At 46.1% G+C, this 12,984-nt stretch overlaps 1 protein-coding gene across 9 annotated transcripts in view; it reads right to left on the bottom strand.

Annotated features, from left to right (window-relative positions):
* The window catches only part of FBXO34 (F-box protein 34), a 53,740-nt gene that overhangs the window by 34,434 nt on the left and 6,322 nt on the right, over positions 1 to 12,984 (bottom strand). For 6 of the 9 annotated variants that reach the window (XM_025197908.1, XM_006018661.3, XM_025197911.1 and 3 more), the window contains exons 2-3: positions 631 to 709; positions 3 to 153 (exon numbers count right to left, since the gene is read on the bottom strand). The gene's annotated coding sequence lies outside the window, so the exon portion shown is untranslated. The remainder of the gene's footprint in view (positions 1 to 2; positions 154 to 630; positions 710 to 12,984) is intronic. The other 3 variants (XM_025197906.1, XM_025197907.1, XM_006018658.3) reach the window with 1 other exon arrangement.

The raw sequence follows: 12,984 nt of genomic DNA on the forward strand, positions 1-12,984 counted from the left end.
ACCAGATTCTGCCTCTCCATGATCGTGCATTGAAGTCATGTCCTTGAGTCTCTGACATCAGTCTGTTGCCATGGTAATGTTAGGGGCTGTCCAAAATTCAGTATTATGGCATCACTGCAGGATCAAGCAGCAGAGCAGGCTAATATCTGAAAGCTATGAAGGGCAGCACGAACAGTTAAGAGACCTTTGGTTCAACATTACTGATACATTTAACTGACTGTAGGATGCAGCTGTGCATCATGGCAAAAATACTGCCAAAAGCCTCTGGTCTAAACACCCAACACCAGATTAATGAACTTCCGAAACATCATCCAGGTTAACAGCATATCCCAGCCCACCAAGCAGGTCCTGTGCCTGCAGAGAATGCCACATCTATCCTTGATTACCTAGCTAGTTATTGTAGATAGAAACTGGGCACACCAAGCTCCACGGGGTCACACGACCAGTGTCACAGGCAATGGATGCTGCATAGGGCAGGTCCATCAGAAACACAGGGTATCTGAAGCTGGGTCTCAAGAGTTTGCATAGAGAAAGGGGGTGGGAGGGGAGAAGGAAAAGGAATCGGGCAGTGGGGATCTGTGCAGTGGTATGCAGTTCCTATGACAAGTAGCGCATCAGTTAAAAAGGTACCTTAGAAGAGCTGTTCCTCCATGCAGGCTTAGACATTACAGTTCTCTACGATTCTTGCAGGCTCACGAGAATGACATTTCTGAAGAGCAAAAGAGAGGGGGTGTTAGTTACCACCAGCAATTAGCATCATCTTTCAACTCAAGAGCTACCCATTAAATGCAGAGAAGAGAACGCAGAGCTGGGAACAAACCAGGAGTGCCCCATTGTGTAGGGCATGTACAAAAAGTCAGGTTCAGCCCAAAGGCGAACAAGCACCACCTCATTAAAATGTGATTTAAACCCACAGGGAAGAAATCTTGGCAGCTGCGAGACCGAGGTAGAGCCCACACCCCATCTGCCCAGTACTGTGCATATACCTTCCGTTGTTATAGTAACTCCTGTTTGATACCCTCAATACACGTCAGGGGGATTCTCCCCCTCTGTGGTCCACATATGATGCTTTATAAAAGCCTCACAACTTGAAGCACCTCCTTCATGCAGGCCTGCTATCAACTGCCTTTTACACTGGGGCTTGCAAGTCATCTGCAAGGGCTGTGCTGAGCCACATGGCTACAACCCTTCTGGGCAGCTCAGGCAGAGCTGCTGTAGGGTACAGACTTAGGGACACCAGGGACAGGGCAGATCACCAGGTGCCAAAGCCACCTTCATACCCTCAGCTAGCTCAAGTGCAACCCCCTTCCCACCCTCCCTTCGGGCTCTATCTCCAGAAGGTGTAGCAGAGAGGCTTCCTCCATTCATACCCTCACTAAGGGCTGCACCAAGGATGACTGCTAGTGCTCATGGAGAGCTTCAAGGTGGACCTCTCTCTGAGGACTGGCCAAGTATCTTAGGGCCCTGCCAAAGAGCAAAGCCCATGGATCAGCCAGGAAGGTCCTTCAAGAGCTGTGTCTGGGGCAAGAGGCATGTTATAGATTCCCTGCAATGACCATGTCTAAAGGAAAGACAAGCTGGCAGTGCTTTCACTCAGTACAAGATGCTTTTCTTGCTTGCCCCTCTATCAAAACATATACCTTTCTTGGACCCACATGCCAACTTCCAGGAACTTCTCTGCCCCGTTCGTTACTGATAGCAAAGGACCTACCCAGCATCGTCCCTGCCTCGTTTACCTCCATGGTCACCCCATCCCAAGCCCCTGCTCATGCCTTATCAGTTACAGCTCACCTTGTGGCTTCCCTGCTATCTTTCCATAGGCACCTCCGTGACTACTCTTGTAGCCCCCAAACTTCAGCTTGCTCTCAACACCCCCTTCCAGTCCTGATCTCCATTCTCGCCATCCCCCTGGACACTTCCCTAGGAGCACGAACAAGCTACAGGCATAAACAGACATCTCCTGATCTCTCACCAACATAACCCTCCCCCAGGCCCTCCTTTATCAGCATACCGCACTGTATTTTCCGATCTGGAACAGAAGCCTCAGGGCAAGAAACCATTTTTTTCTTTAAGGACTGAGCTTGATTCAGCTCAGGATTATACCCGTTTCCTAACAGCTAGATCAAGTACCATCATTAACTGACTCCCTCCTGATCGCTTTAGCCATTATCCATCACTGATGGATGCAGCGGCAGATCACAGGAAACCCAATTATTGACAGAGTACGCATGTGTTTGTGTGTGCACACGCACACCTCTCTCCCTCTGCAGATGCAGTCACACAGAAAGATAGAGAGAAAAGCCCTGTATCTCCTGCCTCAAAAACAGAGAGTCTCAACTCCTTCCCCCTGTTCAAAATTTAACAGCACTTTCTGCCCTTTCCGCTCTGCTGATAAACTCAACTGCTTCCCACCCAACCGTCAAAGCCTTCACTGTACACATCCTCTGACATCTCTCAACACAGAAATGTCATCTTGTATCCAGAAGCCTTTCACACAGTGGGAGCCAAAAATCTGGGGAGCGGCCACAAAATTCAACATCCAAAAGAAAACCAAATTCACACTGTACAACACGTGTCTGCTGCATAATGCAAGCTGAACAAGCCATATAACAAGGGCAGCATCTTATAACACTGCCTCATGTTATAAGATGATGCAGGGGAGAAGGAACAGCAATTTTAAACGGACACCAGATGCGATTGCCAGCACAGAGGACCCCATCCAGGCTTTGCAAGAAGAGAGGTCATTTCACATCTAAAATGTCAATACACCACATTCGGATCTCCTGGACCCTCAGCTCTCCAAGCCAGCATTAAGTTTTTTCCCCCACAAAAAGCTCAGGTACCAGCCAAGTTAGGTGGAAGACGCACCAAAGAAAGACGAGTAACAAGGCAGCGGGCTTAGGGGTGTAAGAGCATTCTTCAACAGGCCCATCACAGCCCCGAGGCATTTTTAATACCGGGAGCCATGCTGCATGTCACATACTTCTAGTTATGAGCCCCGCAAGGAAGTAACACAGCCTGTCTGACAGAGGGACAGAGAGGAGACCCAGGGCCTGGGGAGGCTCTCTATAAGAAAGAGGCCTGAAAGACGGGCACCTCCAAGGAACAAGAACCGGCTGAGGGAAAAAAAAACAACAGGTATTTTGAGCTGCAACAGCTCGACTAGACTTGGCATGGGTAGAAAGTCTGTTTTTAGCTAAATTTGGCTAACGAGAAAAATCCCAAGAGAAGTGGAGCTTTGCTGCTGCTCAGAGCATAATTGCACCTTCGCTCAGCTGGCAGCTCAGCCCATGGCCAGACCGGCAGTACTGCAGAAGTACCACCACTCAAAGGAGGCAGCTACTTGCTACCTGCCTGGAGGAGATGCACCTAGTCTGAGACTCTTTCAGGACTATGCAGAAGACACCAGCCAAGAACATCCCTCCCCATTCAGTGGCGACCTTGTCCTCTAGAGCAGCGTTTCTCAACCTGTGGGTCACAAGAATATATGGAAGGGTTGCAAACCAACTTTATAAATGGATCACCAAACTTTAAAAGTAGATTCTCCTTTAGAGGTGAAAAATATGGGAAACTTTTTTCTCCCTTGCAGGCTGGCAGAGCTCCATCCTGCAAGAGGCCATTCAGAGCTCCTTGGGCCCCACACACCCACCCCACAGGGGCTGGGGGTAGCGGGTCGGGAGTGGCCACTGATGTTTACAAATGGGGCCTGGTACAAAAAAGGCTGAAAACCACTGCTCTGGAGCAGGGTTTGGCAGCATTTTTCAGTGGTAGGCTGCAACAACTCAGCTTAGGTTGATGATGGGCCAGCCCTAGGACCCAGTCACCACCACTTCTTCCCTTTAGCTGGGAAGCAGAGAGAAGCAACACAGTGCAGCACCAGACTTGCCACCCAGCTGTGGTGCAGGTGACCTCTCCTGTTACCAGATGCCAAAGCCCCTGCTCCATGGGCTGGATCCAATAACTCGGCAGGCCACTGGTTACTGACCCCTGCTCTACAGAACAGCACCTGAAGGAGATTTATGTTGAGCCTTCTTCTTATAGTGCTGCACCAAAGCAAGATCCTTACCCTCTGGAAAAAAAATCAAATTAAATCAGTATCTCTGTGAACTCAGATTTTCTGCTAATTTAGGGCACTGATTTTCAGAGGGTAGAGTGTTCTTTTCAGCATAAGGAACTGCACACGTAAAAAAAAGCTCCCAATTAACTTGTCTTAATGAGACTATGCAAAAGCCCTGATCACAGGGTTTTTAAAGATCCCCTGGCACTCTGGTTAAAAATATGTGTGTATTAACCCCAGTGTGCTGTAAGTAAGTTAGGGCTCAGAGCTTTTTAAATTAAAAGTTACTATATAAATGTCCCCTGGGTTGGGGGAGCCTTTGCCCCTCACTGGAGCTCATGGTCATAGCATGCTGACTCGTTTCAGAAGTCCGGCGTGTAGATCCAAGCATGCAGCCAAACTGTTCCATTGAACCAGCCTCTTCATTACCAAGAGCCAAGCTACTTCCAGCAAAACAATGACTGAATACCTTACTGTCAAAATAAATGCGGTAACAAAGAGTTGCCACTGCCCTCAGAAATGGGCCTTGTTTTCTTCCACTTGAAGAGAAGGTTTTAAACTAAAAGATAAATAGAGTAAATGTCTTCCCACCACCCTGACTACAGAGCACCATACCCTTGGCTATGGGAGGGCGAGTCTCTATTGAGTCTGGAACTGTCCCCTTTACTTGACAAAGCCCTTGAACTAATAAAAACAAATTCTGAGGCTGCTCAAAGTTACACAAAGGACCGAACTGGAAAAGCTACATGGAACACAGTGGCGTTTTTCCTTGTGATCCTGAAGTCCTAACCTTGGGATGTCCACTCAGGCTGAAACCAGTCAGAAGCAAACACTCATGCAAAGCTTTAAGCCAGGATGCCTGTAGAGCAGGGGCAGGCAAAATACGGGCCGGATATGGCCTGCCAAGCTATTCTATTCAGCCCACGGGGGCCCTAAAAAAAGGTTTAGAAATTATCTTCCCGGGGGCTGCCTATCAAATATGATGAGGCACCAGCGGCAGCAGGACCCAGGAGAAACTGGTGACAGCACTCAGCAGCAGCAGCAGCAAAGTCCACCCAGCCCCCCATACTCCCAGCTCCCAACCAGAAGCTTCTGCTTAGAGGCTTCTGGCCTGGGACCCAGAGGCTGTTCCCTTGCCCTCCTGCCAAGAGTGGAAACTCAAATAAAAATGGGCCGAGGGAGGGGGGGGAGGACGGCCAGCGCAGCATGAGCCAGCCTAGCTTGGCCAGGCCAGGCCCGGCCCCTGTGGTTCCTGGCTGGCTCCTATTACACTGCGTGGTTCCAGCCACACAGCCAGGAACCACGCATTGCTGGGAGATGCCCAGCCGGGCTGGCAGGCTCCATGCAGCACCAGAACCCATGCAGTGTGGCACAGAGCCAGCTAGCCTGGCCCAGTGGTGCTCGGTTCCTTCAACATCAGGCCAGGATGGGTTGGGTCAGGGTGGCTCTGTGCGGGTCCTGGCATTGCAGCTGGGACCCACATGGCATGGCACAGAACTGGCCGGGTACTTCCCGGTACCACATGGTTCCCAGCAACATCCCCTCCAGGCACCACGTGGTTCCCACTGCAATGCCAGGATCCATGCGGCACAGCATGGAGCTAGATAGGTCAGCCCTGTGGCATGCAGTTCCCGACTGTAATGCTGGGTCCTGCATGGAGCCAGCCTGATCCACTGGTGCATTAGTGCCAGGAGCCACGGGGAATCCTGCGCCATCAGGCTGGGCCAGCTCCATGCCTCCACACGGGGTTCCTGGCACTCTAGCTGAGAGCCCCACATGGAGGCAGAGCCAGAGTCCTGCAAGCCCCACGCTGCAGCTGGGAACCACATGGTGCCCTCCCCAACAACACACATCCATAAACATGGACAGACACATACAGCCCCCCACAAACCCCATACCCACACACAGGAGCCCAAAAAACCCTATACCTACACACACCTGCCCACCCATCCATCCATCCATGTCCCCATACCCTCCCCCACAATGTACAAGAGTAAGACTTCATTTTGAGCTATTATGCAATCACCTCTACATACACAATAAAAAACACACACAAAATCAGGATAAAAATATATTTTGAAATAAAATTAAAATATATGTTATTGTAGACATGATTTTTTTCGTACACAATTTAGGGTTGTTTTTGGTTCCAACATGCTAACACCCTCCTCCCCCAGGTCCCAAAATAAGTACTTCCGGGGCAACAGGAGGGAGTTCCAGTGGTAAAAAGTCAGGGGTTGGGGGTGGGACTTCTGGTCCCAAGATGGCAACCAGAGGGAGGGGCACTGGTTGAGGGGCAGCTTTCTACAGCTCACCAAGACTCATTAAGCGGCCATCCAGCTGAAATAAATTGCCCACCCCTGCTGTAGAGGCAACTCTCCCAGCCAACACGTGAAAAATTAGATTGCCACAGCAAAATATATTATCATACATGAGCTTAGGAATTCCCGACCAGTGGTGGAATAACCAGGAGCTAGATAACTGTGCTGGTGCCTTGGCATAACTAGAGTTGGCCCATCAAGCAGCATGGTTTCTCAGAAGCACCAGTTCCAAGAAAAGTATTTTGATCAGGAGTCAACAGAACGATGCACATCTGAAGCAACACACTTGCACAAATGCACTTCTGTTCCACTTCAACCTCAGACAGAAACTTATTCCAAAGCTTTCTCCGGAACATCCTTTTATGCATCCTCTCTGTTGGGTCTAGGGTCACGTGCACACTACAGAACTGAAATGATTGGGCAGCGCCTGTTTAACATGACCATGTGGGGCAAGTATTCTGAACCAACAGCACAAGACCACATCTGAACCATCTCCCTTCATTTCAGTGAATACTGCACAGGCACAGAACAGACCAAAATTTTAGTCCTGCTGAAATCGTATCTAATCCAGATAGTAACTGGCTTGTGTTTTAGCAATTTGGTGCAGACTGTTCGTGAACAATTATGCCCAGACTTCGTTGTTCTTCACACGGCAATTTTTCCCCCCTAGTCAAGGAGTAATACCTACCTTAGGACAACGTTTCAGATAAATTGATATGTTTTGAACATTTTCATCACAGACTCTGGCATGTCCATCTCCTCCCCACCCAACTCCTCATTCATATATTTTTTTTTTTTGCATGGAACCCAGAGATGAGCCACGACAGCTGCAATTTCTCTCTCTCACATGTTCGTACAGCAAGATTAGGTTATCACTAGGAGAAAAGGGTGCGAGTTCCGTGGAGATTAAGTGCTTCAACCCACACCACTATCTGAATGAACTACGGTGTTGCTACAGTGCTAAGCTATTTCGGAATACAAGCCATTGGAATCGGAAGATATGCATTCAGTTTTTTTTGTTTTTTTTTTAAAGCAGATATCATACCTCACACTAGCTCTTCCTGCCCTTGCTGCTTAAACTCTCTTCAAAGCAAAGCAGAGGTGTTGCTTACAAGAGGCAAACAAGTCTGGCTTGTGAAGTTCATATTCAGAACCCCTGCTTCGGCCAGCCGTGCATTTGATCGGATCACTTATTGCTCTGGAAAAGCCTCAGCACACAATGAGGCCAAAGTTTTCAGATCTGAACACCAGACTTTAGCCGCTTAAAACGTTGGCAGAGTTTTTTTTAGAGGGACAGAGTAACTGCTTTTTCTATTAAACTTCAGCAGAGGTTACTAGTGTAATCCCCTTCCAAATGTATGTCAAATATTTCCTCTCTCATAACCAGTCCACAGAGCATTATAGTCTCTAGCTACTGAACCTGGTTCATGAGCTCAGGCTGAAGAGACTCTTACTCTGGCCGGGGAGCAGACCTAAATCCCAGGTCCCAATACTTCTCTCACAGACATTCTGCCTAACTCTAAACACCCACATTCGAATATTTTGGCCCATATGTATAAAGAACAACTTGACTTCAATTCTTCCCATCACTACCCAAACAACCCCTACACTGCATATGGTGTAAAATGGTACATGCAGATTACTTGGCTAATTTCATCTTCAGTCCTATTTTGTGCAGTTATCTAATCAATCACTTCCCCAACCTATACAATTTAACTGGTAAGGAATACTCAAATGGAGTTTATATATTTGGGGATGGGTGAAGTGGGGGGTAATAAGTCTTTAAAATTTAAAGAAGTTTAATTTGGCCCTGTACCTAATCTTATAGGTATCCTGGAAGATTAAAGAAAGTGGTCTGTGACCAAAGTTTGCTCTGGTTTTATTTTGGAACAAAGTAGAATAATATCTGTAAAAGTTAAACAGCCTCTAATGTTGTAAATTAATACCACGCGTACTTTTGCTTTGCACAACACTATGAGTGTGTCAATCGTAAGTTCTGTGCGTTTTCCATGGCGTTGTTTCCCCTATCAGTTTGTTCTTTATTTTTCCATCAACAAATATCTGATTTAACGGGATGTCCTGTAACGCATGGACCAGTTCAGGCTAGTTTGGTATAGGGGTTATACTGGGCTAGCCTGCAACAGCATAGTGGCCTATCATTTCCTGGATGCATTTTGGGCTCCAGAAAAAAAAACTTTTAAAGAAAATTAGATCCAACTGTGCCCTTCCCTGCTACCACCACCACCACCAAAATAGGAGCCAGATGGCTCAGGTGGTAATCAACAGTGGATAGGTAAGTGAACTGCCTGTGTTTAAGTGAGTGTGGACTTTGAAGTCCAACATGTACATTGTCACTAGCCTATTTCAATAGTTATTAAAGTATGCAAGAAAGGAGAAGAAATAATTAGGCAACTCATTAGAAAAAGCTATAGGGGCTATTCTGGCATTTAATTTTAGCACCACTAGTGGATAGAGCAGGGGTGGCAAAATGCAGCCTGCCAGCCCATTCTATCAGGGCCTTGGGGCCCCTAAAAAATTTAGAAAATTAATATTGATCTTCCCCTGGCTGCCTGTCATGTAGCCCTTGATGGCTTGCCAAAGCTCAGTAAGTGGCCCTCCACCCAAAATAATTGCCCGCCCCTGGGATAGAGCTTGGGCTGTAGACAGAGTGAGAAAATACCTCCACTTGAGCTACCTTAACATCTGGCTCATTTCCCTCCGATATTTTTCTTGCCTTGGAATCTAACCGGTGTTTAAGTGTGTTCCTTCATAACAAACACCAATACCACATTTTGCATTGCCTTATGCCAAAGCTTTGGGTCACCAGAGCAAGCCACAGATAATAGGACATCCAGAATGAAGGAAAACTTACAAGTATTTTTTGAGGAACCAGAGGGCCTTTCTAAACATCTGTGCAGGTGGATTACTGCTTGTTACAGTAATCCTTCAGCAAGTAAGATTTCAGGAGAAGCAACACGTACACTTACATTTCAGATTTGCAAGTGTGCCTTTCTGCCGATATTTAGATTCCAGTATATGTTCATAAACACATTTTTCTCTTGTTTTTGAAATTACAGAAAGTCCTCTTCTCTCACGCCAGGAAATCTTGATCTGTCCACCTCTTCACTTCATAATACAAATGCCTGAAAGAGATGGGCCTTGAACTGGACCCTAAAGTTCAAAGACTTAGGTGGAATCCAACCAAGGAATCCATTTCTGAGACTGAAGACCTTCACACACAGACCAGCTGCCAAACCCCAAGACTACCTGTAGGCACTATTATATCGAGCACTTCAGTTATCTAGCTGTAGCTTCAGTATTACCCTTGGTGCCTAAAAACCGTGATCGTGGACAAGGATCCCAAGGGGTAGGATGCTACATGAAGCAGAGGGGCCTTGCCCATTCCATAATATTTTATCTTTTGAAGCAGTGGTGCTCCGACTCCAGCCTGCAGGAGGAATCTAGCCCACAGTGCTGCCATCCTGCCCACTGAGCTATCCATTGGGTTCAGAAATCTGATGGCAGGGAAATAGTAGCAGCAATTAACATTGCCATTGCTCCCCCACTGCTAAAATTTCCTGATCATGGGGAGCCCCCTGGTCCAGATGAAAAGGCCCCACATGTCAGATCCCACTGGAGTGTAGTCACTCCATGGCTAGATCCAGTGTACACGCCACATCCAGCCTACACACCAGCTCCACATCACTTATCTAGCCCGTGGGGCCAGAGATGCTGAGCACCACTAATTTTAAGTAAAAGCAAAATAAAGGATGGGGAAAGGTCAGGGAAGTACAAAAGAACAATAAGGCTACAGCTGTCAGTGTAACAGGCAGCAACGTCACAGATTCACAGAAGTTTAGGGCTGGAAGGGACCTCATGAGATCACCGGGCAAGGTGTGTGTCCAGTCTCCTGCACCACCCCCACTGGGAGTCTGGTTCAGTCTGGAAACATTAGCACTCAACTGGCCTAACCACTTACGGTTTTGACAGGCAACCTAGGAAAAGAAGAGAGTTTTAAGGGAGCAGAATAATGATGTGCATTTACAGAAAGCTCCATCCAAGCACAAGGGAATGCACAGGAGGAAGGATGAAGATGCATCTTTAAAAAGCTAACACACAGGTAGTGGACTCTAGTAGCTTGTATGATGGAAGCCTTGCCAACAGGCAAAGTTTCAGTGTCAGGATCCAAACTAAGACGAGATTTATGGATCAAAATGGAGCATGGAAGTGGAATTCTCCCCCACAAAACAGAAAGCTACAAGAGCTACCAACATGAAATATCAGCTACCATAGCCTATATAAGCAACCCAACCCATCCAATCCAATCTCGTCCCAACAACTCTTTCCAAGCAACCTTCAGATGATGCTTCAAGTAGGGCACCTTTTAGTAGTCTCACCTAGAGGTAGAGAGACATGGGTTACAGTGAGGAAGTACGGATCCAACAGAAGTACGCTTTAGGCCTAGCTAGATCGCACTACTGGAATGTAATATTTTCTTAAAATAGGAGGATCAAAGCTACTACAAAACTGCTAAGCTGTTGGGGAAGAAGATGTGCAACCTCTCACCCAAAGCCAATAAGGAGCAGGCATATGCAAAATGTAACTTAAGGTGCACTCTTAATGTCTTTTCTGTGATGTTACCATGAAAACAAAGAAAATAACTGTAGAAGTCACAGGAGTTATAAGGAAGATTGAGTCTGGCATTTTGCCAAGCAAAGAGGGGGAATTAGAAAGCCTAGCAGAACTAAATGCATGGAGGAAGAAATTACATCCTTAAGTGGCCAAGAGCACAAGTGCTACCAGGAAGGGGAAAGGGGCGGGGGTGGTAAAGGAAAGCACACAAGACTGCAATTTTCAAAGCAAAAGTTACCTAATAAATAAATAAGTAAGCAAATAAATAAATAAATCTTGAACTGTGACTAAGACTATGGAAAAAAGCAAGCTTGTCACCATGTTACTAGGACAACAGGCAGGCTAGAAACATAATACACAGAAAAAGGGTAATTTCTGTTTAATTGTCCTGAGATTTTTGAGACAAGGCTAAATGATATAATAGCATTACCAGCAAAACAACTGAGTTTTGGAAGGGGTTGCTGCATGTCTACCCCAACCCTTTCCTTGAAAAAACTACAAAACCTTTCTTCCTGGATTCAGCTATGGCCTGTCCAGCCTGACAACTAAAGAACGAGCAAGACAAGCATGCAGAAGAGCCACAAGAGCAGAAGCTGTGCAGGAGAAAGAAGGAGGAGAAATTCTTAGACTTTTTGCTTTAAAAAAAAATATAAAAAATAAAAAAGCTGAGTGAGTGTTAACAGCAACACTGGTTTATCTAATGTTCTGGGGGAAGGATGTCTTGAATAGTCAACCCTAACTCCTTTACAGGTTAAGAGCTTACAAACATGACTCCAGATACTTCAGAAGGTCCTTCAGCAAAATGAAAGACAGACTTGACATGTCCGATATACCTAATGTGGGGGGGGGGGGGGAAAATGCTTAAAAATATTTAATGCCTTCTTTATATAGTACAGAGACATGGTACAAGTCAGTAGAAGGCCTGCAAATGTTTTTAATTAAGAGAGCTGACTCTTCACTGCATGTTTTCAATATGCAGGTTATACTGAATTTATGATTTTTTTTTGTATTTTAAAATCCATGCTGAAAAGTCCTAGAAAGAAAAGCAAGTTTCAGTACAGCCACTTAAACTAATCATTTCAAAACTGGTGAAAAACAAGCAAGGCACTAAGTGCAAATCACAAGGCAAACCAAAATGGTTCAGAGGGGCCAGGAATGTTTAATGGCTATAAAATAGCTGTTGGCTGCACTTGCCAAAAAAACTATAGAAGTGTTAGTCATATGTAGTAATTAACATAGCAATTAGCAGACCCTAAGCAAAGTGATAAAGTTAGTTTGTCCTTTATACCCCCAGCAGATAGAATTAGCTGTGTGCAAAGGTATTTTTGCAATGTGAGATTAAACACATCTTGAATATAGTCTGCAGAGACACAAACACAATCACTTGCATATGCAACCGAGGACAAGCCGACAGGAGGAAGAGGAAGAGAGTACGATTTTCAGATACGTCTTGAGACACCAGCTTACACATACACAATGGATTATCTGTTGGCAGTTTAGCTGAAGCAAGTTCTCTCAGCAGTGCCTATGGACAGACAATGTTAACTTAATCCAAACAGGCTTCTTCAAAGAAAGATAGTTGCCTTGAATAGAACTCATCCGCTCAAACTGCTTGTTAAGATGCAGGACACGGAGCACATCTGAAAAGTGATCCCACATAGCTAGTTTACAAAAAAGCCCCAACCTTGTAAGTCTCCAGCTTCCAAACCCTGGTTTATTGACTCTGGAATACCTGACAGAATAAGTCTATGCCCAAATTCAGCTTTTTAACATGGTCTTCAGAGACTCTTCAGTCTCACAATGGATTGTTCACCATTACCTCCTAACCTGAAAGCACTGCTTTCCCTTTAACCCTGAAGCCCCTTAAGCCCTCCTGGAGCACAGCTCTGGATGGTGACTGCAGGCTTCTTCATACTTAGAGCACATATTTTGGCTTATTTTACGCATCCCGAATTCAGTTCCTCTAGCAGGAAT

The sequence above is a fragment of the Alligator sinensis genome, unplaced genomic scaffold (assembly GCF_000455745.1).
Source record: "Alligator sinensis unplaced genomic scaffold, ASM45574v1 scaffold13_1, whole genome shotgun sequence".
Taxonomy (NCBI): Eukaryota; Metazoa; Chordata; order Crocodylia; family Alligatoridae; genus Alligator; species Alligator sinensis.